The sequence below is a fragment of the Lepidochelys kempii genome, chromosome 7, assembly GCF_965140285.1.
Source record: "Lepidochelys kempii isolate rLepKem1 chromosome 7, rLepKem1.hap1, whole genome shotgun sequence".
Lineage (NCBI taxonomy): Eukaryota > Metazoa > Chordata > Testudines > Cheloniidae > Lepidochelys > Lepidochelys kempii.
In genome coordinates, this window is record NC_136386.1 from 6491075 (window position 1) to 6517290 (window position 26216).

General features: G+C 43.0%; 2 long non-coding RNA genes across 2 annotated transcripts in view; one reads left to right on the forward strand and one right to left on the reverse strand.

Moving 5' to 3' along the window:
- Positions 1 to 6862: 6862 nt before the first annotated feature.
- On the reverse strand, positions 6863 to 19672 carry LOC140914059 (uncharacterized). Its single transcript, XR_012159752.2, has 3 exons — positions 17486 to 19672; positions 9090 to 9792; positions 6863 to 8568 (listed from the first exon to the last, which is right to left on the reverse strand). It is a non-coding gene; the product is annotated as an uncharacterized LOC140914059 (long non-coding RNA).
- The window catches only part of LOC140914060 (uncharacterized), a 31971-nt gene continuing 22961 nt past the window's right edge, over positions 17207 to 26216 (forward strand). The window contains exon 1 of the long non-coding RNA XR_012159753.1: positions 17207 to 17290. This is a non-coding gene — a long non-coding RNA (uncharacterized LOC140914060). The remainder of the gene's footprint in view (positions 17291 to 26216) is intronic.

Sequence of the window (26216 nt, forward strand, 5' to 3'; positions counted from 1 at the left end):
ATTGACAGAGTAAATATTTTAATATATGGATCACACAGCTGCTGATTTATCAGTTACTTTGCAATATTTCCTAAATCATAGAGTACCTCTGGATAGCTACTACTCATCAACTTCACTTTCACATTCCATTAATGGAAGATGTCTGCCTCTGTCACCTGCAGCGCTTTGAAAATGTCAGCCTTTTACTTTCAAAAACAATTTCCCTAACTTAATAACTTTTCTTATATGAGTGTAATAACTTCTCCTCATTGCATATATATTTATATATAGCCAACTCTACTCTCATTCACATCCATTCAACCACAATGTTTACAATCGGGGTGTATGGCTGTCACTAAATTCAAGATTTATATCAGCTTATTACTGCCCTACACTCAATAATTACTTTAAATATATAAAAAGAACAGGAGGACTTGTGGCACCTTAGAGACTAACCAATTTATTTGAGCATAAGCTTTCGTGAGCTACAGCTCACTTGAGCTAAGGTGCCACAAGTCCTCCTGTTCTTTTTGCGGATACAGACTAACACGGCTGCTACCCTGAAACCTTTAAATATATAGTAGATCTAAGCATTATGAGTTGGGGTTTTTTTTTAAGCACATGGATTAGCATTTTTTTTTTGTGATCATGCATCAACTTTCTAAAATACCTATTTGTTTGCTTTTTTGTAATGATGCAAGACACATTCTGGAGGGTTTCAGCTTCTTCTACAAAGGGCTAAATAAAATAATCCTCCTCCCATTTCCTCAACCAGTGTAAAACACCGCACCTGGTTTATACTACCAGCTTACCACTTAACAGTTGCCCACCGCATCTCCAACAACTCCACCCCAAAAGCTACCGCTGCCAACTACAAAAAACCACGTACCATACTCACTCACCAGTAGCGGCTCAGACTCACTGTCATTCAGTTGCTGGAGGGATCTGAATTGTTGACAGTTGTTCATCACTCTCTCTTGTGATGAATTTTTCATGGGGAAGGAGAATCCCTGGGTCTTGTCCTCATCACTGAATCCCATTCACTGGTGTGTCTTCCTTCGTAAACAGGTTCTCTGGCAGTGTCTAGCAAACAACCCTCAGCTGTACAGATGGACTCTTAGGGCACAGAACCATTCTGTCACACCGAGTAGTTGTGTTCCTGTTGATAAGTGTGATCCAGCTTGAGGGACCTAGATAAAGAGAGCTGCAGGGGGACCTGGAGCCATTTTCAGTCTTGTGCCGTGAGTTGGCTGGAGTGATGGCATCTGCACCCTTCCGTAAGGGCAGACTGGGCTACCTTCAGTGCTCTGACATGCTGTGAATGAAGAACCCAGATCAGATCCTAACCTCTCATCCCAGTGGGCCAGTACTATACATATGACCACTTCAGAATGACGTAGACTTAGTGCCCATGGCATTCCAAGGAAGTGGAGAGGTGAAACCCTCTTTGGAGTTTCTCTTGTAGACTTATTCTAGTTGCTCTTGCTGAAGCTGTGCTAATGCAGGGGTACACAGGCTGGAGGTGCACTGGGGGTACCCCATGAAAATCACCACCCTAGGCTGTTTCCTATGTGATCTGTGCTGAAGGCCATCTCCAAAAGTATTTTGCGCAGGACCAAACGTAGGGGACTCAGTGTGTGTTGTTTTGGTTGCACTATAAAGGGGAGATTTTCAAAGGCACAAATGGGAGTTAAGCACCTAATTCACACTGACTTTCAAGGGAAGTCGGCACCCTCCTCCATTTAACTGCCCTTCATGCCTTTTAAAATGTACCCCTATATCTGCACCACTATCTCAGATCATCCTCTCTCAGTGTGAAAGCCTACTGATAATTATTTATGATTCTCTTGAGTAGAAATGCATAAGACTATCACAAAGGAAAGGGAACATATGGTAATCAGGGTAATTTCTACGTGTCTATTTTTTTTTTTAACTAAAAAGAACTTTGATGGTATTTCATTAAATCAGTTGGCAGGGTATCTTGCCGCCTGTCTTGGAGGAGAATGGCACTTATTGCACATAACGATACAGAAGACAGAAAGCTGGAAGGGGGGAGCTGGCTTGCGGGGATTGGGAACAGGACACATAGCATTTTACCTTTCAGCCGCTAGCTCATATCCAGAGGAGGCTGATCGTGAGCATACTTTTTTTAACCTCTGTCAGCTGTACCGTGGCATACGTGGAATGAGTAAACTTCAGTCTCATTTCAAACCTCACTATTACAGACGGCACTAGGATGACGATATCTTCCACCTCACTGCTATTGTGTCCGTATAGGCAGGGAAAAGAAGTGGTCTCTGAGGCCAGTAGGTTCGAGGCCATGTAGGGCTTTTTACAAAGCAAAACCAGCACCTTGAATTCTACCCAGAAAACAATAGACAGCCCACACAGATCAGAGAGTAATGGTGAAATATGCTCCTGGCAAGAGATATTGCTTAACAAGCCAGCTATCGAATTCTGCACCAGCTTCACTTTCTGGATAGATTTAAGGAGTAGCCACATATAGAGTGCAAGTCAGTGAACTAATCTCAAGATGACAAAGGCATGGGTTGCGGTAGCCAGGTCTGCATGTCCCCAAAGGAAATTACAACCTCTTGGCCACAGATCAACGAAGAAAAGCTGTTCTGGTCATTTGTTGTTACCTATTGGTATAGTAGCAGCTGAGAATTTAACTGGATCCCTGGATTGCGAACTCAAACAATATGTGGGGACAGATGCTTTATCAGAGGGGCAGACATTTTCCTCACTATATCTTCTTGTCACTTCCTCCAAGCAGCATCACATGGGTCTCATCTGGATGGGCCCACAGCCAGCTAGTCAACAGCACAATCACATTACCCCTTTGATTCATGCTTCAACAAAATTCCCAGCCAGCACTAACTGTGCCAAAATTCATCCTGCAGTGTCATGCAGCCAGGAGCATCAGACTTCATCAAATCATGAACGCTGGGAACTTGAATGACCACAAAGCTTGCATTTATTAGTATGATCCAAGATATAGTTATAGGCCAAACCAATGAAATTTAGACTATACATCTTGATTCGGGTTCATGCCTCACATAATATTTCTTCTTGCCCTATAACCACTTATCCAATACAATGGCAATGGCAGGACACAAGACCTTGCAAGTGGTCCCCTGCCTTATGCATCCACCTTTCCAAGATATGGGCGCATTTTTTTACCCTCTCAGCCACTCTAATCAGCACTTTTATTAGAAGTCTCAGTAGAGGAACCAAGCAGTGGCTTGGAGAATGAACTAATGAAAAGGTTTACAGCAGGGGCCATTTCTGAAAAACCTCTCCAAGACAAAAAATTATTACAAAATCTAACCAACTTTGGGTCAATGTGTCCCAGTTGCGAGTTGTTCATGTTCTAGTTTGTTGTATGATATTGTATTGTTTGCATTATCATCACCAGATGTAGTCTGAACATTATTCTTTGAAGTCATGAGTGAAACATCTGATGTTCCAATAATCTTGGGGAACAGCAGGCATAAAATATAAATTATGTTAAAATGCCAAAACTCACTCCTCAATTATTTTGACAAATGTCGTAAATATGGAAAATAAGAAGCCCTTTAGGAAAATAAATATTGCCCGTTATTTTTCTCTTTATTTGTGCATTTACTATAATAAGATGTTGTTGAAATATAAATACAAATATATTCACTCTCTTGGAGCCTGGTTTGGTTTAAATTAAATCCTAAAAAATTCATTGTTTCCTGGAATAAGGAATGTCCTGGGACATTTTCTCGAGTGGGCAAATAAATACTGTATTGCAATTCAAAAAGAAAGTAGATCATGTAATTTACAGTACACGTTGGAAACACGTAGAAAAATGAAAAGGGATTTTCAGCAGTTGCAGTTTAATTAACATCAACAGTACAGCAAAAATGTCAAATATAGCATAATCTTAAGAAAATAACCTTTACCATTTGATCAGTGAGAACAATAACAAAGTGATGACTGCGGGGAAAAGATGTTAATTAAAAAAAATGTGTGCACAGCTCAGTTGAGAAGCAAAGTATCCCCTGTGAATGACACAATAGAGAGAAGTTATCTAACATCAAAGCCCAATAACAGTCACCATAATTTAATTGACAGTTTACTGTTCTACTTAATCCCTCAGCCCTTTTTCATTAAGATCCTGACTCAACAGAAGACAGCCATTTCTGGTATTGCCTATGAACTAATAAAATTTGTTCTCAGCGATTTTACAACTTCCTGTGTTTAGGAACAAAGTGCCCTGAAAAATAAATGCTTCATTAGTTGTTCATATTTCTCTTAATTGTGCTGCCACATATTGTACTTAGTTAGCAAAACGAAAATAATTCAATCCAGTAATGTTTACTGCATAAGAACAACAAAAACGTTAGCAGTGCAGTAGGTAGTGTTTCCATTCTTCTTCAAGGAAGAACAATCAAGGCTGTTGGACCCAAAATAGAACCTGACCCTAACAGTAAGGCTAGGGAAAATAAATCTACCAGGTCCTCCACAATGAGGGTATATGAAATCCCACCTGACTTGCTGGATGCCTTGCCAACAATAAGGGGAATAAGTACAAGGGTTAAAAAAAAGAAGAAAAAAAAAACCAAGGGTGATGGCATGGTAGAAGTCTACCACCTAACGAGAAGAAGAGGTGAATGAGGCTTTTTTTAAACAACTAGCAAAATCATCCAAAACACAGCACTTGGTGATGAGGTAGGAATTCAACTATTGAGACATCTCTCAGGGAAATAACACAGCAGGGCACAGATTATCCAACAAGTTCTTGAAATGCACTGGAGACAACTTTTGATTACATAGATGGAGAAAGTGACTAGAGGAATGGCTAGTCTAGATTTGATTCTGAGAAACAGGGAGGAACTGGTTGAGAGTTTGATGGTGGAAGACTGCTCGAGTGAAAGAGCTGATGAAAAGATAAGAGTTCATGATTCTAAGGAAACGTAGGAGGGAAAACAGCAGAATAAAGACAATGGACTTCAAGAAGGCAGACTTTAGCAAACTCAGAGAACTGGTAGGTAAGATCCCATGGGAAGCAAGTCTAAGGGAAGAAAGAGTTCAAGAAAGTTGGCAGTTTTTTTAAAGAGACATTGTTACAGGCACAAAAGCAAACTACACCAATGCATAGGAAAGATAGGAAGTATGGTAAGAGACCACCCTGGCTTAACCAGGAGATCTTTAACATCCTGAAACTCAAAAAAGAGAGTCATACAAAGAGTCAAGTTACAAAGTTTGAATAGAAAAAACACAAGTATGTAGGGACAAAAGTAGAAAGGTCAAGACAAAAAAACAAAATTAAATTAGCTAGAGACATAAAAGGTAACAAGTAAATATTTTACAAAAACCTGAAAAGCAAGAGGAAGATCAAGGACAGGGTAGGCCCATTACTCAATGTAAAGGGAAAGATAACAGAAAATATAGCAATGGCCAAAGTGTTATTGCCTGTTTTGTTTTAGTTTTCACCAAAAAAGTTAGCAGTGATTGGACAACTAATAAAGTGATCATCAGTATAAATGGGTAGGATCTGGCACTAATATAGGAAAAGAACAAGTTAAGAAATATTTAGACAAGTCAGCAGGGCCTGATGAAATACATCCTAGAATACTTAAGGAACTGAGACATTTGCTGTTATCCTTGAGAACTCAAGGAGGATGGGAGAGATTTCAGAGGACTGGAAAAGGGCAAATATAGTAGCTATTTATAAGAAGGTGAATAAGGACAACTCAGGGAATTATAGGCAAGTCAGCTTAACTTCAGTACCAAGATAATGGAACAAATAATCAAACAATCAATTTGGAAGCATCTAGAAGAAAATAAGGTACGTAACAATCAACATGGATTTGTCAAGACCAAATCATGTTAAACCAACCAAACAGCCTTCTTTGACAGGGTAACAAGCCTTAAGGAAAGGGGGGAAGCTGTAGATGTGATAGATATAAACTTTAGGAAGGCTTTTGATACTGTCTCACGTGACCCTCTCATAAAAAAAACCTAGAGAAATATAGCCTGCTATAAGGTGGATGCAGAACTGGTTGGAAAAGCGTAATCAGAGGGTAGTTATCAACGGTTCACAATCAAGCTGGAAGGCCATATGAAGTGAGGTCCTGCCGGGATCTGTCCTAGTTCAATTCTGTTCAATATCTTCATCAATGATTTAGATAAAGAGCATAAAGAGTACACTTATAATGTCTGTGGATAATACCAAGCTGAGAGGGGTTGCAAACACTTTGGGAAACAGGATTAGAATTCAAAATGATCTTGGCAAACAGGAGAAATCGTCTGAAATATACAGAATGAAATTCTATAGCAACAAATGCAAAGTACTACACTTAGAAAGGAACAATCAATTGCATAAATACAAAATGGGAAATAACTGCCTGTGAAGGAGTACTGCAGAAAAGGATCTGAGGGTCATAGTGGACCTCAAACGAAGTAATGAGTCAACAATGTAATACTGTTCCAAAAAAAGTGCACATCATTCTGGGATGTATTAGCAGGAGTGCAGTAAGCAAGACATGAGTAGTAATTCTTCTGCTCTACTCAGCATGGATAAGGCCTCAACTAGAGTATTGTGTCCAGTTCTAGGCACCACACTTTGAGAAGAATGTGGACAAATTGGAGAAAGTCCAGAGGAGAGCAACAAAAATGATTAAAGGTCTGGAAAACATGACCAAAAAGGAAAGATTGAAAAAAAATGCGTTTGTTTAGTCTGGAGAAGAGAAAACTGAGAGGGGACACGATAACAGTCTTCAAGAATGTAAACGTTGTTACAAGGAGGAGGGTGATAAATTGTCCTCCTTAACTACTGAGGACAGGACAAGTAGTAATGGGCTTAAATTGTAACAAAGGACATTTAGCTTAGCCATTAGGAAAAGCATCCAAACTGTAAGATAGTTAAGCACTGGAAAAAAATTACCTAGGGAGGTTGTGGAATCTCCATCATTAAATCAGAAAATTAGGGTTGGAAAAGACCTCAGGAGGTCATCTAATCTAACCCCCTGCTCAAAGCAGGACCAACCCCAACTAAATCATCCCAGCCAGGGCATTGTCAAGTCGGGTCTTAAAAACCTCTAAGGATGGAGATTCCACCACCTCCCTAGGTAACCCATTCCAGTGCTTCACCACCCTCCTAGTGAAATAGTGTTTCCTAATATCCAACCTAGACCTCCTGCACTGCAACTTGAGACCATTGCTCCTTGTTCTGTCATCTGCCACGACTGAGAACAGCCTAGCTCCATCCTCTTTGGACCCCCCTTTAGGTAGCTGAAGGCTGCTATCAAATCCCCCCTCACTCTTCTCTTCTGCAGACTAAATAAGCCCAGTTCCCTCAACCTCTTCTTGGAAGTCACGTGCCCCAGCCCCCTAACCATTTTCATTGCCCTCTGCTGGACTCTCCAATTTGTCCACATCCTTTCTGTTGTGGGGGGCCCAAAACTGGATGCAATACTCCAGATCTGACCTCGCCAGTGCCAAATAGAGGGGACTAATCACTTCCCTCCATCTGCTGGCAATGATCTTACTAATGCAGCCCAATATGCCATTAGCCTTCTTGGCAACAAGGGCACACTGTTGACTCGTATCCAGCTTCTCATCCACTGTAATCCCCAGGTCCTTTTCTGCAGAACTTCTGCTTAGCCAGTCGGTCCCCAGCCTATACCTGTGCATGGGATTCTTCCTTCCCAAGTGCAGGACTCTGCACTTGTCCTTGTTGAACCTCGTCAGATTTCTTTTGGCCCAATCCTCCAATTTGTCTAGGTCACTCTGGACCCTATCCCTACCCTCCAGCATATCTACCTCTCTCCCCAGCTTAGTGTCATCCACAAACTTGCTGAGGGTGCAATCCATCCCATCATCCAGATCATTAATGAAGATGTTGAACAAAACTGGCCCCAGAACCAACCTTTGTGGCACTCCGCTTGATACCGGCTGCCAACTAGACATCAAGCCGTTGATCACTACTCATTGAGCCTGACCATCTAGCCAGCTTTCTATCCACCTTATAGTCCATTCATCCAGCCCATACTTCTTTAACTTGCTGGCAAGAATACTGTGGGAGACCGTGTCAAAAGCTTTGCTAAAGTCAAGGTGTATCACATCCACCGCTTTCCCCATATTCACAGAACCAGTTATCTCATCATAGAAGACTATCAGGTTGGTCAGGCATAACTTGCCCTTGGTGAATCCATGTTGATTGTTCCTGATCACCTTCCTCTCCTCCAAGTGTTTCAAAATGGATTCTTTAAAGACCTGCTGCATGATTTTTCCAGGGACTGAGGTGAGGCTGACCAGTCTGTAGTTTCCCAGATTCTCCTTCTTCCCTTTTTAAAAGATGGGCACTATATTTGCCTTTTTCCAATTGTCCAGACCTCCCCCCATCGCCATGAGTTTTCAAAAATAGTGACCAACGGCTCTTCAATCACATCCACCAACTCCCTCAGCACCCTTGGATGCATTAGATTCGGACCCATGGACTTGTGCATGTCCAGCTTTTCTAAATAGTCCTTAACCTGTTCTTTCACCACTGAGGGCTGCTCCCTCCTCCCCATGCTGTGCTGCCCAGTGCAGCAGTCTGGGAGCTGACCTTGTCTGTAAAGATAGAGGCAAAAAAAAGCATTGAGTACTTTATGTAATACATAGTCCTGTCCCAGTGCAGGGGACTCAACCAGACAACCTATCAAGGTCCCTTCCAGTTGTACATTTCTACAATTTCTATTATTTTCCAGTTTTATGCTTAAACTGGAATGATGGAGCAGAGAATCAGGCCCAGTATTTCTTTATAGTTATGGGCACTGTCATGACCTTGGGTTTCCTATGCCCTGGGCTCAGATAACTGCTGCCACCACCAAGCTTTGCACTTGGAAATGTTACCTCCTTTCACCCTTTGCTCTGCTCCCTTATTCCAAGGGCTCTGCCCCAGGAGCAATGAGAAATATCAGTGCTCTTCAAAGGCCACTGCAGGAAAGCCCACTCCCCACAGCTTCTCTCCTGATTTGGTTAATGAACTCTTACGTGAATACTTAAAAGGAATGAACTCATTTAGAGTCCTCTCCACTGCCTTCTGCCAGGTCCCCCAACAGCCCCCCACCCCCTCCACCAGCCAGCCTCACCTGTCCTTCGCGACAGTCCTCACCCAACTGCTGAAATTTGAATGAATATTCCAGGGTGGCTCCTGGCAACCGAAAGGGCCTTTAGAGTGTCCTCAGATGTTACATCACTAAATCACGTCCAAACATAGGCTTTATACCCCTGACAGCCCCATCTGTAAAATAACATTTCCTGACCCCATTTCCAAACATTCACCACAGACACAAGCATAGTCGTCATGCCATTTCTCAGCATACTAACCCTGTTTTCTTGGGAGCCAGCGTGATATGACAACGTATAATGCAGTATCCCCTCTGGATTCCCAGCTAAGACTTCATAACAACCAAAGAAGAGATACTCTCCCCACCAATGCACTTTCCAATGCAGCTAAGAATGGTTCCTGAGACCTACTAGTGCTGTGTGAATACTTCCATGGGATGAAATACCCCACTGGTTGAATCCTAGCCCTACTGAAGTAGGGCCAGGATTTCACCCCCTCTATAAAGAGACAAATGGCATGTCTTAAAACACTTTATTCCAGCCTTAGCATAGATCACAGATAGGCTTTAAGTGGTCACAGAGCCTTTGGTTTTGCACTGGAGTGAATTTCAAGCCTGGCTATAATCAACAATGCTGTTTGTTTACGTACCTCACTGTTATGTCTCAGTGCCTTGAGTCAAGAGGCTCCCCAGTAACTTGGGACTTGGCACAGAAGACTCCTGATGTCTAGGAGAGAGAGAAGGACACATCAGTGGCCCGGGGGGGGGGGGGGGCAGAATGGAGAAATGGTGTGATGCATTATGAACTGAAATGTTTAGGGGCTAGGCATTTAGCTTTTATGAATTCCAGAATGACACAGGACTCAAACATTTTGATCTGGGCTATATAGCAGGTCCTCAGGACTTTGTTTTAATGAAGCCATCATTGTGGCCCCTGTCCTTGCAAGCCTTCCTCGTTGTATAACTTCCACCAACTTCAGCTAGGGTTCAGTACACGAAGGGCTCTTGGAAGCAGGTTCTAAAAATGGATGCAAGGAATCACATTCACAGGCCAGAAAGCAGATGCCTCTGGGAATGGTTCTGCTCAGTTACCAATGTGCCTGAAGGGGGATTATGCAAGAAATAAACTGTCACTTTAAAAATATGTAAACTGATAAAACAGGCCTGGCTTTGATGCTCTCGCTGCAAGATCCATTTCAGCTGAATCAGGAACATTCAGGCAGCGCTGTTCTTTCATTGCAGGGTCTGCAGAAATACTTTTGCCTATTATTCTAGGGAGCACAAAATTAGTGAAGCTCACATTTTGCATCTACAGAGCACAAAGTAACATCTCTGAAACTACTCAGAGATTTCCCAGTGGGATAGATGGTTCCTTTAATAGCATGTAGGATATATGTGCAAGTTATGTTTGCCACTAGGATTGTTTTATGTGGAGATCCAGGTTGGGAACTACTCAGGATATGATATCCATCAAGTACAGATTCCTACCAAAGGACTAGGAACAGTAGCCTAGTTTAAGGTATGAAAGAAAGGAGAGTAAAACTTAGTGATGTAAAATGTTATCGTCAAACCTTCGACCATAACAGCTCTAGTCTGTCAATATTTAGGATCGAATAAAGTTTGCAATGTTGACATTTTTACTTGGGACAAAATAACTGCACACTTTCTAGTGGCCTGTAAGACACATCTACTGAAGGGTATTTCAGCTAAGCAGGGGGGAATTGGGTTTTGTTTGTTTTTTTGCCAAATTTAGCACCAATTGAAAAACTGTGCTTTCTAGATTTTGAACAGAACTTGTCACTTTTGAGATTCCACTTGGCACAGGTTTTGCATGCGAGTTCCTGGCTACTCCTTATATTTAAAATGTTATTTCAGTAATAATCCCAGACGCGGTGAAAACACAAATCTTTACAGTTTGCATGCATAGCTTTCCATTGGGTTAAAAATTCACAGCTGTGTTTGTATTTATAAAATTTCCTTTTAGAAGCAATGGCCAAACCGCCAAAAAAACGTTTGTTAAACTCAATATTTGGGGGCAGGGGATGCACATGTGCAAATGACAGAGAGCATAAGGATTAGCTGTATGAAACCTAACATCCATCACTAATTTGACAACCGGTGAATGATTCAGGCTGGTATGTGTCAATGTTTCATTGAGGTTTGTAATCAGAAAAAAACCCTTCCCCTATCACTTGAGGACAGTAACAACATTATTACAGAATTACTATGGTTCCCACCATTATACATCTACAGTCACCATTCCACAGCAGAACGGGAACTATCCTTTCATCATTTTCATCTCATGGAGCTAAATGGAAAAGGATGAACAAGCACACTGGGGCCTTATCTACACTGTGGAATTTGGGACATGCTAAAACACAACCTTATGGAGTCGTGTTGACAGACGCGATGCTAAAATGTGACTTGTCACTCAGGGCGTCTCTTCCAAGCAAAGAAAAGGCTGCAGCAGTAAGTCTCCAAGCCTGGGTCAACCGACTCAGGCTCACGGTGCTTACGCTGTGGGGCTAAAAATAGCGGTGTAGATGTTTGGGCTCAGGCTGGACCCAGGTGTTTGGGTCAGGTTGACCCAGGCTCTGAGGAACACTGCCATGGCTTTTTGTTTGTTTTTACTGTGTAGACATATCCATAGTGTAGACAAGGGCATACAGGGTTTAACATCCTACTGGTTAACACAATGTAATTTCCTACTGTGGAGAAGGCAAAGGAAGGGAGAGTGTTGTAGATGAATGAAAACCATGGTGCAGATCCTGGCAAGAAACTTCATTTGCATTATACTGGGCCTCCTTCCCGTCTACTTGTTCAATTTTGTCTCTTTCTTTCACTCCTCCTCCTCCATTTCATGCTATCCCTCTCTCTCTGTGTGTGCTCCTTCCCCTGTACTGGGGCTAATTCCTGGGTCTGATCCTCCCTCCCTCGTATACTGGCACAGAGTAACTGCATTGAAGTTGATGGAGCTTTGTTGGTTGAAGGCCAATGTAATTGGAGGAGTTCCGGATCCTCCTTATTATGTCCTTGCCATGACCCAGCAGTAGCCAAGGTTCAGTAAAACTGTCTCAAATCAAGAGCCGGGCAGGAAACAGATTTTCCGTTTGCCAGGAAATTCCGTTCCAAAACACAACAAAACACATTTTGAAATTTCTCAAGAAATGGAATTCTGAAAAAAAAATAATTTGGGCGTCAATCAAGATATTTTATTTTGATTAAATCAACCATATTGTTCCAGTTTTGACCTGTTTGTATTTGTTCATATAAAAATGCAATTAATTGCCTTTTGAAAAATTGCTTCAAAGCATGAAACATTCCATTCCAAAAATATTGAAATGGGACATTTGGAATTATTGAAACCTCTTTTTTCATTTTTTTCCTAAATCAAACTTCATCAAAATGTTTCATTTTTGACACAAATGGCATTTGCCACTGAAAAGCTCTGTCAGTAAAACATTTCCCACTAGCTACGCAAATCCCGATCTCTGAAGCCTTTCGGGCTGCTATATATTGGCTGGGCTACCTTTCAGTGAATTTCTCTACTACTCCCTATTGCTATCACTCACCTATGCAGAGCAGCTCAGCATAGTCCGGGCAACAACGGAATCGGAGATGTAGAGGGAACAAAGGCAGGAAACTTTCAACTTTTCTTCTGCTCCTGCAGAACCCTCAGGTTTCAGAGCTTTCCTTCCTTTGTTGAGGGCATCCTTCCTTCCCTCTCCTTTGGCTTACCCTTTCTCATCTCTGCATCTTTCTTTTCTTTCTTCTTTGACAGTTTTGTGTTGCCCTTCTGTGAGGTCCCTTTGCTTGCTATTCTGTGTTTTTTATTTTCATTGCTCTTTCTTTGATCAAGTTCTTTATCATTTTCTTTTCCCCTTTTCCTTTATGCTTTGATTTCTCCCTCCTGTTTGCAACTGATTGACCATTTTCTATTTTCTTCTTTTCTTCATTGCCTTCTTTTCAATGTTAGTTTTGGTCTCTGTCTATGCTTTTGATCTTTAAGTTTCTAGGCCAACAGTTACAGTTACAACCCTGACTTTCAGCTACAGCCCCATTAACGTCAAAAGATGTTGACAGGGTTGCATGGGTATAAATCAGAGAAGAATATGGGCTTCTTCCTTTATTTCTCTATTCTGTTCCCCTTGGACTTTCTTGTGTTGTTTTACTTAAGTCCACTCATCTTCATTCATTTGTTAGTTTTATAATGTGAGCTTTTTAAGGGCTTATCACTTTTTCAGTTAAATGTGGCATTTTCTCCCACAGTTTGAGTCACTTCCCTCATAACCTCAGCCGTGTAAAACGCAACGCCATCTACAGCCTCAGGAACAACTCTGACATCATAATCAAAAAGGCTGACAAAGGAGATGCTGTTGTCATCATGAACAGGTCAGAACATGAAGGAGAGACTGCTAGGCAGCTCTCTAACACCACATACCACAGGCCATTAACCTCTGATCTCACTGAGGGTTACCAAAAGAAACTACAGCATTTGCTCAAGAAATTCCCTGAAACAGCACAAGAACAAATCTGCACTGACACACCCCTAGAACCACGACCAAGGGTATTGTATCTGCTACCCAAGATCCATAAACCTGGAAATCCTGGACACCCCATCATCTCAGGCATTGGCACCCTGACAGCAGGATTGTTTGGCTATGTAGACTCTCTCCTCAGGCCTTCGCTACCAGCACTCCCAGCTATCTTTGAGACACCACTGACTTCCTGAGGAAACTACAATCCATCGGTGATCTTCCTGAAAACACCATCCTGGCCACTATGGATGTAGAAGCCCTCTACACCAAAATTGCACACAAAAATGGACTATGAGCCGTCAAGAACAGAATCCCCAATAATGTCATGGCAAACCTGGTGGCTGAACTTTGTGACTTTGTCCTCACCCATAACTATTTCACATCTGGGGACAATGTATACCTTCAAGTCAGCGGCACTGCTATGGGTACCCGCATGGCCCCACTGTATGCCAACATTTTTATGGCTAACTTAGAACAACGCTTCCTCAGCTCTCGTCCCCTAATGCCCCTACTCTACTTATGCTACATTGATGACATCTTCATCATCTGGACCCACGGAAAAGAAGCCCTTGAGGAATTCCACCATGATTTCAACAATTTCCATCCCACCATCAACCTCAGCCTGGACCAGTCCACGTAAGAGATCCACTTCCTGGACACTACAGTGCTAATAAGCGATGGTCACATAAACACCACCCTATACCAGAAACCTACTGACCGCTATGCTTACCTGCGAGCCTCTGGCTTTCATCCAGACCACACCACACGAACCATTGTCTACAGCCAAGCTCTACAATACAACCGCATTTGCTCCAATCCCTCAGACAGAGACAAACACCTACAAGATCTCTATCAAGCGTTCTTAAAACTACAACACGCACCTGCTGAAGGGAAGAAACAGATTGACAGAGCCAGAAGAGTTCCCAGAAGTCACCTACTCCAGGACAGGCCCAACAAAGAAAGTAACAGAACGCCACTATCCATCACCTTCAGCCCCCAACTTAAACCTCTCCAGAGCATCATCAAGTATCTACAACCTATCCTGAAGGATGATCCCTCACTCTCACAAATCTTGGGAGACAGGCCAGTCACCAGCAACCACACACCACCCAATAAAAACAATAACCCAGGAACCTATCCTTGCAACAAAGCCCATTGCAAACTCTGTCCACAAGTCTATTCAAGGAACACCATCATACAACCTAATCACATCAGCCACACTATAAGAGGCTTGTTCACCTGCACATCTACCAATGTGATATATGCCATCATGTGCCAGCAATGCCCCTCTGTCATGTACAGTGGCCAAACTGGACAATCTCTGTGCAAAAGAATACATGGACACAAATCAGACATCAAGAATTATAACATTCAAAAACTAGTCGGAGAACACTTCAACCTCCCTGGTCACTCAATTTCAGACCTAAAAGTCGCAATTCTCCAACAAAAAACTTCAAAAACAGACTCCAACGAGAAACTGCAGAACTGGAATTAATTTGCAAACTGGACACCATTAAATTAGTCTTGAATAAAGACTGGGAGTGGATGGGTCATTACACAGAGTAAAAACTATTTCCCCCATGCTAATTTTTCCACCTACCGTTACTCACACTTTCTTCTCAACTGTTTGAAATAGGCCATCCCGATTATCACTACAAAAGATTTTTTTTCTCCTGCTGATAATAGCCCACCTTCATTAATTGATCTCATTACAGTTGGTATGGCAACACTCATTGTCTCATGTTCTCTGTGTATATATATATCTTCCTACTGTATTTTCCACGGCATGCATCTGATGAAGTGGGCTGTAGCCCACGAAAGCTTATACCCAAATAAATGTGTTAATCTCTATGGTGCCACAAGGACTCCTCATTTTTTTTGCAGATACAAACTAACATAGCTACCGCTCTGAAACAAAGGAAAACTGTGACTCTGCCATATGCTACATACTGCTTAATGCCAAGTCATGGATTCTTTCCAACGTGATTTGCCAGCTTTGATGGAGTCGGAACAGGGTATGTCAAAACATGAGAGTTCAACAAACGCATGAACCAAGCAAGCATCGTAAGCCGTGCTGCCAAAGGGGAACAGCATTGCTGAATCCTGAGAAAAAGATGAACCAAGGGCCAGGTCCCTTACGGCTCTGTGTAATTCCAGTACGACCACACTGTTCATGGGAATTACAACCATGAAGTACTCACCCTACTGATGCACTAGATGATGGCAAAAGCACTGGGGAATGTACCGTAGAGACCAATCCTGCACTGGCATGGTGGATTAGATGAGCTAATAAATCTCTCTCATATCTAAATGGCCTTTTAGTACAGCTCCCATAGTTCTCTTCCCCTCTCCCCACCCCCCGCCTTAGTCTGTACGTATATTCAGTGTTTCCTCAGTGCATTATTTAAGACATGCTGGATGATGCTACTTTGGCGATCAGCTGCATATTCTGCTTTTCATTATTTGTACTATGATAGTACCTCAAAGGCTCATTCAGAGATCACGGCCCCAGAGTACTAAGCTCTGTACATGAAATAACAAATAGATTCTCCCTACCCCAAAGAGCCTGCAGTCGAAGCATGTGACAAGAGACAACAGGTGGATGCAATGGCCACTTGGGGAGGAACACAGAACAATATTGAGATGATTACTTCCCAGGCACATAATACCTCATGCAGATGTAAATGAGAAACCTAAGAAACATTAAAGCAGCCCAATCCCGTACTCAGCAGAAAAGCAGCCGACCAATCAGAGCAAAACTTGCCTGATATGAAGATTTTTATATTTTATTTTCATTCAGTTGACTCCTTTTTACTCTTAATTTTAAAAGTGATAAAGGGACTTGGTTTAAAGTCACAATGCACTTTGAATTTTAAAAGATCTACAAAATGTGACACTTTCCCAGTGGATTTCTCTCGATTACGCCAGCTGGCACTGATCAGTTGGCTGCTTACGCTGGAGCCTAAAATGCAACAGAATATACAGTACTAAACAATCAAAATGATTACGTCTTTGCTCCTAAGCACATGTGCTTTCCCAGAAGGATAGATTAGAGTGGGGAATGCCCTTTCCTTCTCAGCAAAGAAACAAAGCTATTTGTGAAATGACCAACGATTAATGTGTCAAATTCAGTGTTTCAGCTGATGGGAAGTTTTGGACCGCATCATGGGGAAGAGAAAACAGATTAACTCAGTTACTGGGATTATAACCAGGCAGAGGATCAGGAAAGATATGGATAAAAAAGCGTTTGCTCCTGTCACACATCCCAAGGTAAGTGCACCTCTGACTTCCATGAGGGCACCCCACTTATGTCTCAGAGTCTGAGACAGATTTTATGGGCACAAGGGATATTCAGAGACTATGTTATCAACCTTTAAATGCTATGATCTGGGGATTCTATTCCAGTTCCCTAGGGGAACTAGAAGGGTTTCCTGAAGGAATAAAATCACTGAAGCAAGGGGCAGCAATTAATGCAAATCTCTAGGCAGGTAATCAAGTCTGAGGAAACCTCTCTCCCGGGGGAACTGGCATAGACTGGTTTATGAAGGCTAACAGAGAACTGAAAACTATATAAAGTGACCAGCCTGACAGAGGGAGGGAATCCAGGAAGTGACATGACACTGTGAAAAAGAGGGACAGAACCTATGGAAAGAGATTGAAGTATTTTGTTCCTATCAGGATTTCTGGGTGAGAAATGGGTGACTGCTCAGTAAGCTAAGACCTACTTATAAGCTGGTTACTATTAAGATCTGTTGTTTTTTCTGTAATGCTTTTGTTCTGAATATTGAATACTTTGCTTGCTGAAGGCTGGCTGGTCACTGGTTAACCCTGTCATTGCCCCCGAAAGAGAGGAGCTCTGCGGGCGTGGAACTAAACACGGACCTGGTAAGATAATCACAGTGAATTGCAGATTCAGTCCCTGATCTAGTGGGAGAGAGTCGTGGGACTCTGCTCCGAGAAAGATGATTCTTGTCCTCCAAGGCTTTGGGGTCTAGGCGAGTTGAAGCGCTGCTGGGCTCTCCTGAGTGGCTGTAGCTGCTCTCCTATTGCTGAACCTGTGAGAGGAGAAAGTAATGGTGGAAGCAGTCGGGAGTGAATCCAGCCTTCAATGGACTCCAGAACCTGCTGGCTGAAGCAACACGGGGAACGGCTCCACTGCCACCAGGCCTGTGAGACAGAGGGAACAAAATTTTGTCGAAGAGGTTCATCAGTTCTGGAGAATATGGACTGAGTTGAGGGAGGCAGTGGTCTCCAGCAAATAGAGCACCGACCTGGGAGTCACAAAACCTGGCTTCTATTCCCAGCTCAGCCACGGAACTGCTGTGTGACCTTGGCAACCCACTTCCCCTCTTTCTGCTCGGTATCCCCTCCTGCTCTCTGTCTGTCTTGCCTCTTTAGGTTGTAGGTGTTTCAGGGCAGGGGCTTTCTTTCATGTGTCTGTAGAGCCCCTAGCAGGATGGGGCCCCATCTCAAGTGGGGCTATAGGTGTTGCTAAACATAAACAATTATGATAACAGTAAGAGGATACAGAAGGAAACCTCCCTGACACCTGACTATATTTGCCTGCACCGGAGTTTCAGGTTCTCCCTGCAAACATTTCTCTGCAAGTCCCCGAGTGTTCGGAAGTGCCTGAACTTCATCTCATCAACGCAGCTCAGTCTCTGCTCAGAGAAAGTGAATTTTATAACATGCAGAGCTGTTTTATATTTGCACTAGACCCTCACTCTTCTGCAAGTTGAAATGAGGAAGGGGGCTGCATAATGATAGCACTGGGACAGAGAAACCCAGCCTGGCAATTATGTCAGGGTTTGATTAGAGTTGAGGGGCAGATTCTCCACTGTGCCCCAGCTTATCTCTGCTTCTAACGACCTATAAGGGTCAATATTGAGTAGGACATAACCAAGAGCGGTCTTGAGGTTGCTATAACTTGCACTGGAGAGACTCGGAATCCTGGGAGCACAAAGGGGACTTAAAGCCAGCTTTCTCTGCCCCCTTCCCATATTCCTGCTGCCCTGAACTTAGCAACAGAGCAGGTCTGAACCGATGGCTCAGAAATGACGACGATATAGCCGGATTTGGAGAACTACAACTGTTAAGTTTTTGACAGGTGTTTTTAGCGATGGTATCCACAGAACTTACTGCTGTGGCTATCACTCGAGCCCTCACACCAACTGGACAAGTCTTTGATGCTTTATTTGCATTTTTGTTTTTAAATAATACATAAGAATGCAAGTAAATACAAGCCCTCTTCACCCCCAGTCCCCAGCCCTCCTTTACCCATAATGCCATAGATCAGGCTCATATACTGCTCTCTGGAGGATCAGGCATGGGTGCTTGAACTAGGGGTGCTGGAAGTAGGGGTGCTGCCTCACCCCCTGGCTTGAAGCGGTTTCCATCATATACAGGATTTACAGTTTGGTTCAATGGCTCCCAGAACCCCCACTATACAAATTGTTCCAGCACCCCTGGACTCAGCTTTTGAATTGCTTCTAATGCTGAGAAAGATAGTAGCCTTTAAAAGCCTGGGCAATTCATGTTAGAACGCCCTTTAAAAACAAGAGGCTCCCTCTGCAGCTCTAACGAGATTCTCAGGCCTTCCATCATGCGAATTCACAAATTAAAAGCAGCGACCCTGCAGGTGCAGAGGAAGAGCGGATGCTCTTTGCATTTCCTCCTTGTCAATTTGAATGATCCTTGTGCCACCAGCAAACAGAGGCTTAACAAGCGCCTCTCTGCATTGTACGGCACCCTCCTGACGTTTGCAGAAGAGGTTCCTCTAGTTTCCTTACTCAGACGCAATTAACAGAAGAAATACATTACCATCAGCTGGAGTTTCTCAGGGATCTGCTCAGGTTTTGATTGGCACAGCCCTTCGGATATGTTCCAGCAGTTATATTCCCTTGTGCCTCCTCCTCCTTTTGCATCTCTGGCAAGACTAATGCGGACCGCCGTCCAAGTCCCGTAATTCTTCCTTGACACAATTTGTTTTCCCTGCACATTCGGCCCCTACTTGGACCTCAGTGAACATTTACGACTTAGTCACTGCTCAAGGACGCTGCCTAATGTATGACTCCTCAGCGAAGGTCTTGTTTATAAGAGCTTCAAATGATGCACACAGCAATTATACACACACGGATGAGTACACTGGGTGCAGAGCATTGCTCTTAAAAATAGCATGGACTGCATCACTGTGTTTGTTCTGAACTAGAGAAATCAGGCGCTCACTCCGGTGCCCGTGGGAACATTCATTCACTATGCTAAATATCAGCTGCTGAGGTTGCGGGTGCGGGGGTTTAACTCTTTGACAGTCTAGAGATACATGGGGCTGGGTTCTTCATTCTAGCAGCACACCACTGTGAGCTGACATCGGGGCGGCACCAGAGGGAGAGAAAGGTGGCTCTAAGCTACCTTGGTGCCACCACTATTCTGAGCCTAGTCCTGGGCCTGCCCCGCTCCTGACACAAGTTAAAGGAGCGTCAGGGCTCTTCCACAGCAGAGAATAGCTGGAGATCAGTGTGCTCTCTCCTTACCCCCTTTGCTAGGGGCTCAGTGCCCTAGACAAAGAAACAGGTGTCGGGGCCAACCACCAACTCTCCCCACTTCTCTCCCCTTAAGGCTTCTTCCTTTGCTCTGTTATGGGCCATGAATTCCTCTCCCAGGTCTGAGCTGTCTCACCAAACCATCATCCCCCCTCCCATATACACACACACACACCCTTGGTGTCATTTACCCAGACATCTAGTTGCCTCTCTAGGCCTCTTCATAGCCCCTTTCATTGGTTTCTTCAAAACCTTCTCCAAGACCTTCCCAGACCAAAGCTACTGCCCGTTTCTTAATGTCTCCCTCAGGAGAGAAGACTTGAGCCTTCCTTCTTTGTGGGGGAAGGGCTGTTTTATATCCTCCGGCACTCCTTCCCAGCATTCTTTGCTGTGAGGCCTAACACTCCCATCAGCCGTGGGAACTACTCCTCCCAGAATTCCCTTGTTTTGAACTGAAGCGGAGAACAGGACTGTGCTGGGTCTGCACTGCTGTCAGGGCCTCATTCTCAAGTAGCTTGAACAGTTCTACTCAGTTAAGGGCCACCGGATATAGCTGTTAATTACACGGCTGTAAATTTGATGTAAGCCCACTGGCGTAAAGAAAATTACTCCAAATTCACACCAGTGCTCATGAGCCAGATTTGGTCCAAAACATCTCCATCAAACCTAAGAGATAGAAAAGCGTGCATTACGTGTTGCAATCGCTCTCTGAGAGCAGGACAACTACTCTTTCATTCAGATCTGGCTAATAAGAAATTCTCTAGAAGTTCTCCTAGAAAGGACCAGTACCCAGATGTACCCTGTATCTCATTACATCCTCTGAGTCTCTGCAAACCCACACATGGGAATGACAACAGATATTTCTAGATTTATAAATTCCAGGTGCAGTTGTCTAGCTTCCCGCTCCTGCCTTATCCTTTTATGAGCGGAGAGACTGAAGTTAAGGTAACCTCATGGTTATCCCCATTCTCACAGAACATAGATGATTGCAGTGCAGTGTCATAGAACTCTGAGGTTATGAGTATTAGACTAAGTGCCTAGAAGCAGGGATGGTGTCCATTTTCTACTGCAAAATGTTATGCATATGGTGCTATGGAAATAATTAGCAATAAGCCCATGTAGCTACTATCTCATGGATGCCTATGAGCACACTAGAAAGCCAGCACTTCTGGCGGACAGTGCTCTGGGATATCAAATAGCTGATAAAAAGCTGATGACAGCAAACTTTTTATTTTACTATTGCAATAATACTAGTGCGGGAGAGAAAAAACACTTTTTCTTTGACTGCTCTTTAAGAAACACTATGCCAGATTTGAGTAATATTTTTGTTGGGTTTTCCAATTTTCCTGAGCATATGGAATTCCTCTTTGTTATTTATATATTTTGGACATACAATGAACAGGCTAGTGATAGTAATTCAATAGGTAGTTATAAGACGTTGGCCAATAATTTCATTTCCAGAGTTGTAGGAAACCAGCACAGATGTAGAAAATAGCACTTTTTAGTATTTATGAAGTGTCGGTTTTCTATAAAACATGAGAATCTGGTTATCATCACAGCTATTCATTAAAATTCAAACAGTTACAGGCTGTATAACAATCCTTAAAACTAACATTTTGGAAACCTAACACTTAAGGGGCAAGTCTTGCATCTCTCGCTCACCCAAGACTGCTGTTGAAGTCACTGGGAGTTTTAGGATGTGAAATGTGATTTTGCCCTCAAGAACGTGGACTAAGAACAGCCAAATGTCTCCTCAGGATTCACTGGAAATACATGTGTCCATGTCCATTAACAGGGTACAACAGCAATGGCTATTGTTGTGCAACTGATTGCAATGTATTACAAGGGAAATCTGTACGCCTTAGGAAGGATGTTAGAAGAGGCTTCAACAATGATTAAAAAGTAAACTCTTCTACAACTACTGACAATTCATCCATGAGAAACCTAAAACTTATTTTCCTCATGATTTTAGCTGTGTAAATATTTTAGTGTCTAGGCTGAAGTACAATAGAATGGAACTTTTAATGCAGTGGGGGGATTTTTTGTTTTGTGTGTTAAATTATTGCCACAAATATTGATTCCAAGCTCTTACTGGGATTCTAAAGTCATTGGGACTATGCACATGCCTAATTGCATTGCTGGAACAGGGCCTTGTAGCTAACATCCACTGTCACATTAAATAGGATTAACAAAAAAAAGGGGGAAGGTATAAACACTTGTGTTACAGGGTATAAGACAGCCACTCACTGGTGGGGATTGAGAAGGAACTTCCCCAGTGAATTGGTAATTCCATAATTATCCATGTTCCTTGCATGTTCCTTTGAAGCACACCCTTCAGGGCCGCTCTTGCATATGTCCAAACTGCAATGGCTGACGATGTTGGAGTGGGGGGGTAAGGAATCCCTGGGCCTCCAGCCAGAAGGCAACATGAGGTAGTAGTGATGAAAGGCATTCTTTAGGCAAGGGCTGGGGAGAGCTCACAGCAAACTAGAGCACATGGTAAACCAGACCCTATCATTGCCCTGGCACTTTTTTGGAAGAAGGTGAATGATTCTTGTGATGACGCTGGGGACCTCTGCAGGCCGAGCGAGCTCGAGGAAACAGGTGAACCACTGGATCCTTCTCCCGAACCAGCTCCAAGCCTTTGGAGGCTTCCTGTTGATTACAATTAGGAGGTCTTTTGGCAATGTTGCGCCTCATTTCCTGCACGTTTCTGCATTGAACCAGAAGCAAACTAGCACAAAGGACTATTTGCCAAGGCAGGGACTCGTTTTCTACCTGCTCCTGCATATATCTTGGCTGAGCTATCACATGTGTCTGTGCGTGCTCGGGGCAATGCCAGGCACCTGGATATTTGTTATGTGCTCCTGTATGTATACTAATCTGCTTGGTCCTCCTTCGTATACTCCGACAATGGTTGGAGCTTTTTCATCTCAATGTCACACTAGGATTTAATGCTCAAAGCTGATTTCCTATGTGCTTGATCTGTATTTTGGCTATTCTGGGAGGCTTCCTACCATTCCTCTATGTATATTTTGGCAATGTCATTGGCTGGTTTACTGCCTGTCCCTATATTATGTCAATTAGTAATGTGGAGTATGGAATGTGCATGTTTTTTATTTCATCCCTCTTGCACATCTGGATGCAGGACAAAAAGTATTTAAAGGGGTGGGAAGGAGATCATTATTTTGGCTTCCTAAGGTCAACTGGGGAATCCAAAGTCCCGGGTCAGTGGGAGGGAAGGGTTGTTTTGTCATTGGACTAGGTAATATAATGATTGACGTTTTGAGACAACACTTTATATGGCTGCCTAGATCCACATCTACTTTAAATACTAATCAATATTCACAACAATTTGTAGCAGTGAAAAATTTAGCAATTATTCCCCCACGATTGCAAAATTTCACAACACTTGCTTTCATTTCATGAAGTTCTGACCTATTTTGCAATTTTTCAGTGAGATTTTGCCGATTGCCTCATGCCCATGGGCTCCAGAAACAATTTTATGCAGGCTTTTTACACTAGGCAAGAACAGAAGCAGGCTCTCTTTTGAGAGATGTGGCAACTTACAACAAGCTTACTACAAACATACCCATTCCAGTTCAGCTATTAGAGACTAGCAGAGAATTTGAAAGAGAGACTTTCTGCTAACGAGATCCTGCTTTTGTTGTCATGGAAAGTGCAAACATAAGGCAAAAACTAACAAGTGTTTAAAAACTTTAATTTTTACCACATTGAAGTTACTTTTTGGTCAGTTTTATCAGCACTGCAATTACAGGAAGATTTTCAAAGGTGCCCAACTCCTATGAGAACTAGTCATCTAGCTGAATTCGTCCCTTTGAGTCTGCAGAGCACCATTCCCCTAAATAGGAGTAAAAAGAAAAGGAGCACTTGTGGCACCTTAGAGACTAACAAATTTATCTGAGCATAAGCTTTCGTGAGCTACAACTCACTTCATCGGATGCATCGGATGTAGCTCACGAAAGCTTATGCTCAAATAAATGTGTTAGTCTCTAAGGTGCCACAAGTACTCCTGTTCTTTTTGCGAATACAGACTGACACGTCTGCTACTCTGAAACCTAAATAGGAGTAAGTACCTGTGACTTGGCACAAATACAGTTATTACAGAAAACTAGGGTTTCTTTGCCTTATCTCTCTGGCTTTGTTCCACGGAGACACTTCTGTGCTGTTGCAGGCTCTGTGCAATTCCCCCGAGACGTCCACGCACCATAAGCAACTTTTGCTTCAACCCACCTGATTCTTATTTTCCCGTTCCATAAATCTCCGAAATTACTTTATGATATCTGGGACTTATAACAGATGGGCCACGTGCCAGATGGAATACAATGGAAGGAAATGAAAGATAAAATGATTGGGCAGGAGTTGAACAGGAGATTAAATTACTCCCGAGTGGTTTGGATGTGAAAGAGGATCTTCATTTTGGGGGGGAAAAAAGTAAGATTCTCAAGATTGATTTTGGGTGGGGAAGAACTATAGATAAGATATTTACCATCTATTTCTGCTCTGATCTGCTACACGCCAATGTATTTTAAGCACTTTCTCTGTTCTATTCTCGTACCTCACTTACAATGTTTTTGCTGTTCTTTCTCTGGTTGGCCAATGTTGGTAACACTAATAAAAATAGTTAGCAGCAGGATGGGCAAAGCAGGTCTTGATAAAAGCAAAAGGAAGCATGGTCTTTTGAAAAAAAAGAGTGACACTGGCAGTCAGGAACTTCTGAGTTTCAAACCCACTTTGGGCATTTACCCAGGGCATGGCTTTGGGCAAACCCAGTTGGGCTGGATTCTTCACCCAGTGGAGAGTCCTACCACCAGCATGCCCTTATGCTGAATGAGAGTGGAAAGAGAAGGTATTGGCTAATACAAGAGTGATCTCTGCCAGTTGCAGGCTTCCGTGCACGGGGGAATTATCGGCTAGACATTTCTGGCCAACCTAAGTCCTCTTTGAGCCACAAGGGCTTTGCAAAGTGAATTTCGCAGATGGAAGAATTTGGCTCATTACCTCTCTGAACCTGAGCTTCTCCATCTGCAATGACTAAATAGCTTGCTTAGCACATTGAACACGTAAATGCTGATTAGTATGATTGTGATGAAATAGAATCAAGTCAAGGTGAGCCCAAATTTTGTGTCCTGTTTTTTTTCACTGCATCTGAACTTCCTGGTTTAGGATGGAAATGAAGCAGGGAAGGTATGGGGTTTTTCTAGCGTAGAAGAAACAGGAAAGATGCTACAAATTTCCAGGGAAAGCTCCGTTTTCTGTGGCCTGTCCCGTCACCACCCTAAGCTAAGTGCTGCATTCAAAATGTTGCTTTTGTAGCTGAGGACATTAAATGTGGGGCCAAATTCTGACTAGGCCTGCAAGTAGGCATGTTCCAAAACCACCCCCTAAAACTCTGCCCCTTCAGGCTTCGCTGGAAAAAAGCAGTTCAAAAAAGTCACAGGGAAAACATGTCACCGGCCTTCAATGAGAGGAGCCAAAGAGGATGGCTAACGGAGACGTGGTCAGCATACATGTTGCTCCTTGTACCGAAGGATGGGCCTCTCCAGCTATATGATTCCTGCTTTTGGCACAAGTGGAATGAATGATGGAGTTGTGTTTAAGTTAGGATAAGCATGCACACTGATTAGGCAGCTGGTGGTCTATGACCATGGCTCATGCTAATTCATACTGTGTTATTGTTTTCTGATGCTCCTCCTGTCTGTCTGTTGTATTCACTTGTTGTCTCTTGCCTTTTGCTCGCACTTGCAGTGTGAGTTCTTCAGGGCAGAGACTCTTTTTTCTAACGTTTGGACAGTGCCTCGCACAATGGGGTCCTGATCCCTACATGCTATGGTAAGACAAAGAATAAACAACAACAGACAGCTTGCTTTTGCAACATGTGCCCGCACCCAATGGGATGGTAAGCCACTTTTCCCACAGTGACCAGAATTTCCTCCCTATTTGCCAGAAAGCTGAATTAACTTATTCAGCTCTTCTTTCTTTTAAATCACATAGATACAAGCACTAGAGAAAACTGGCTACTCAGTTTGGACATTAATCTAATGTATGGCTTC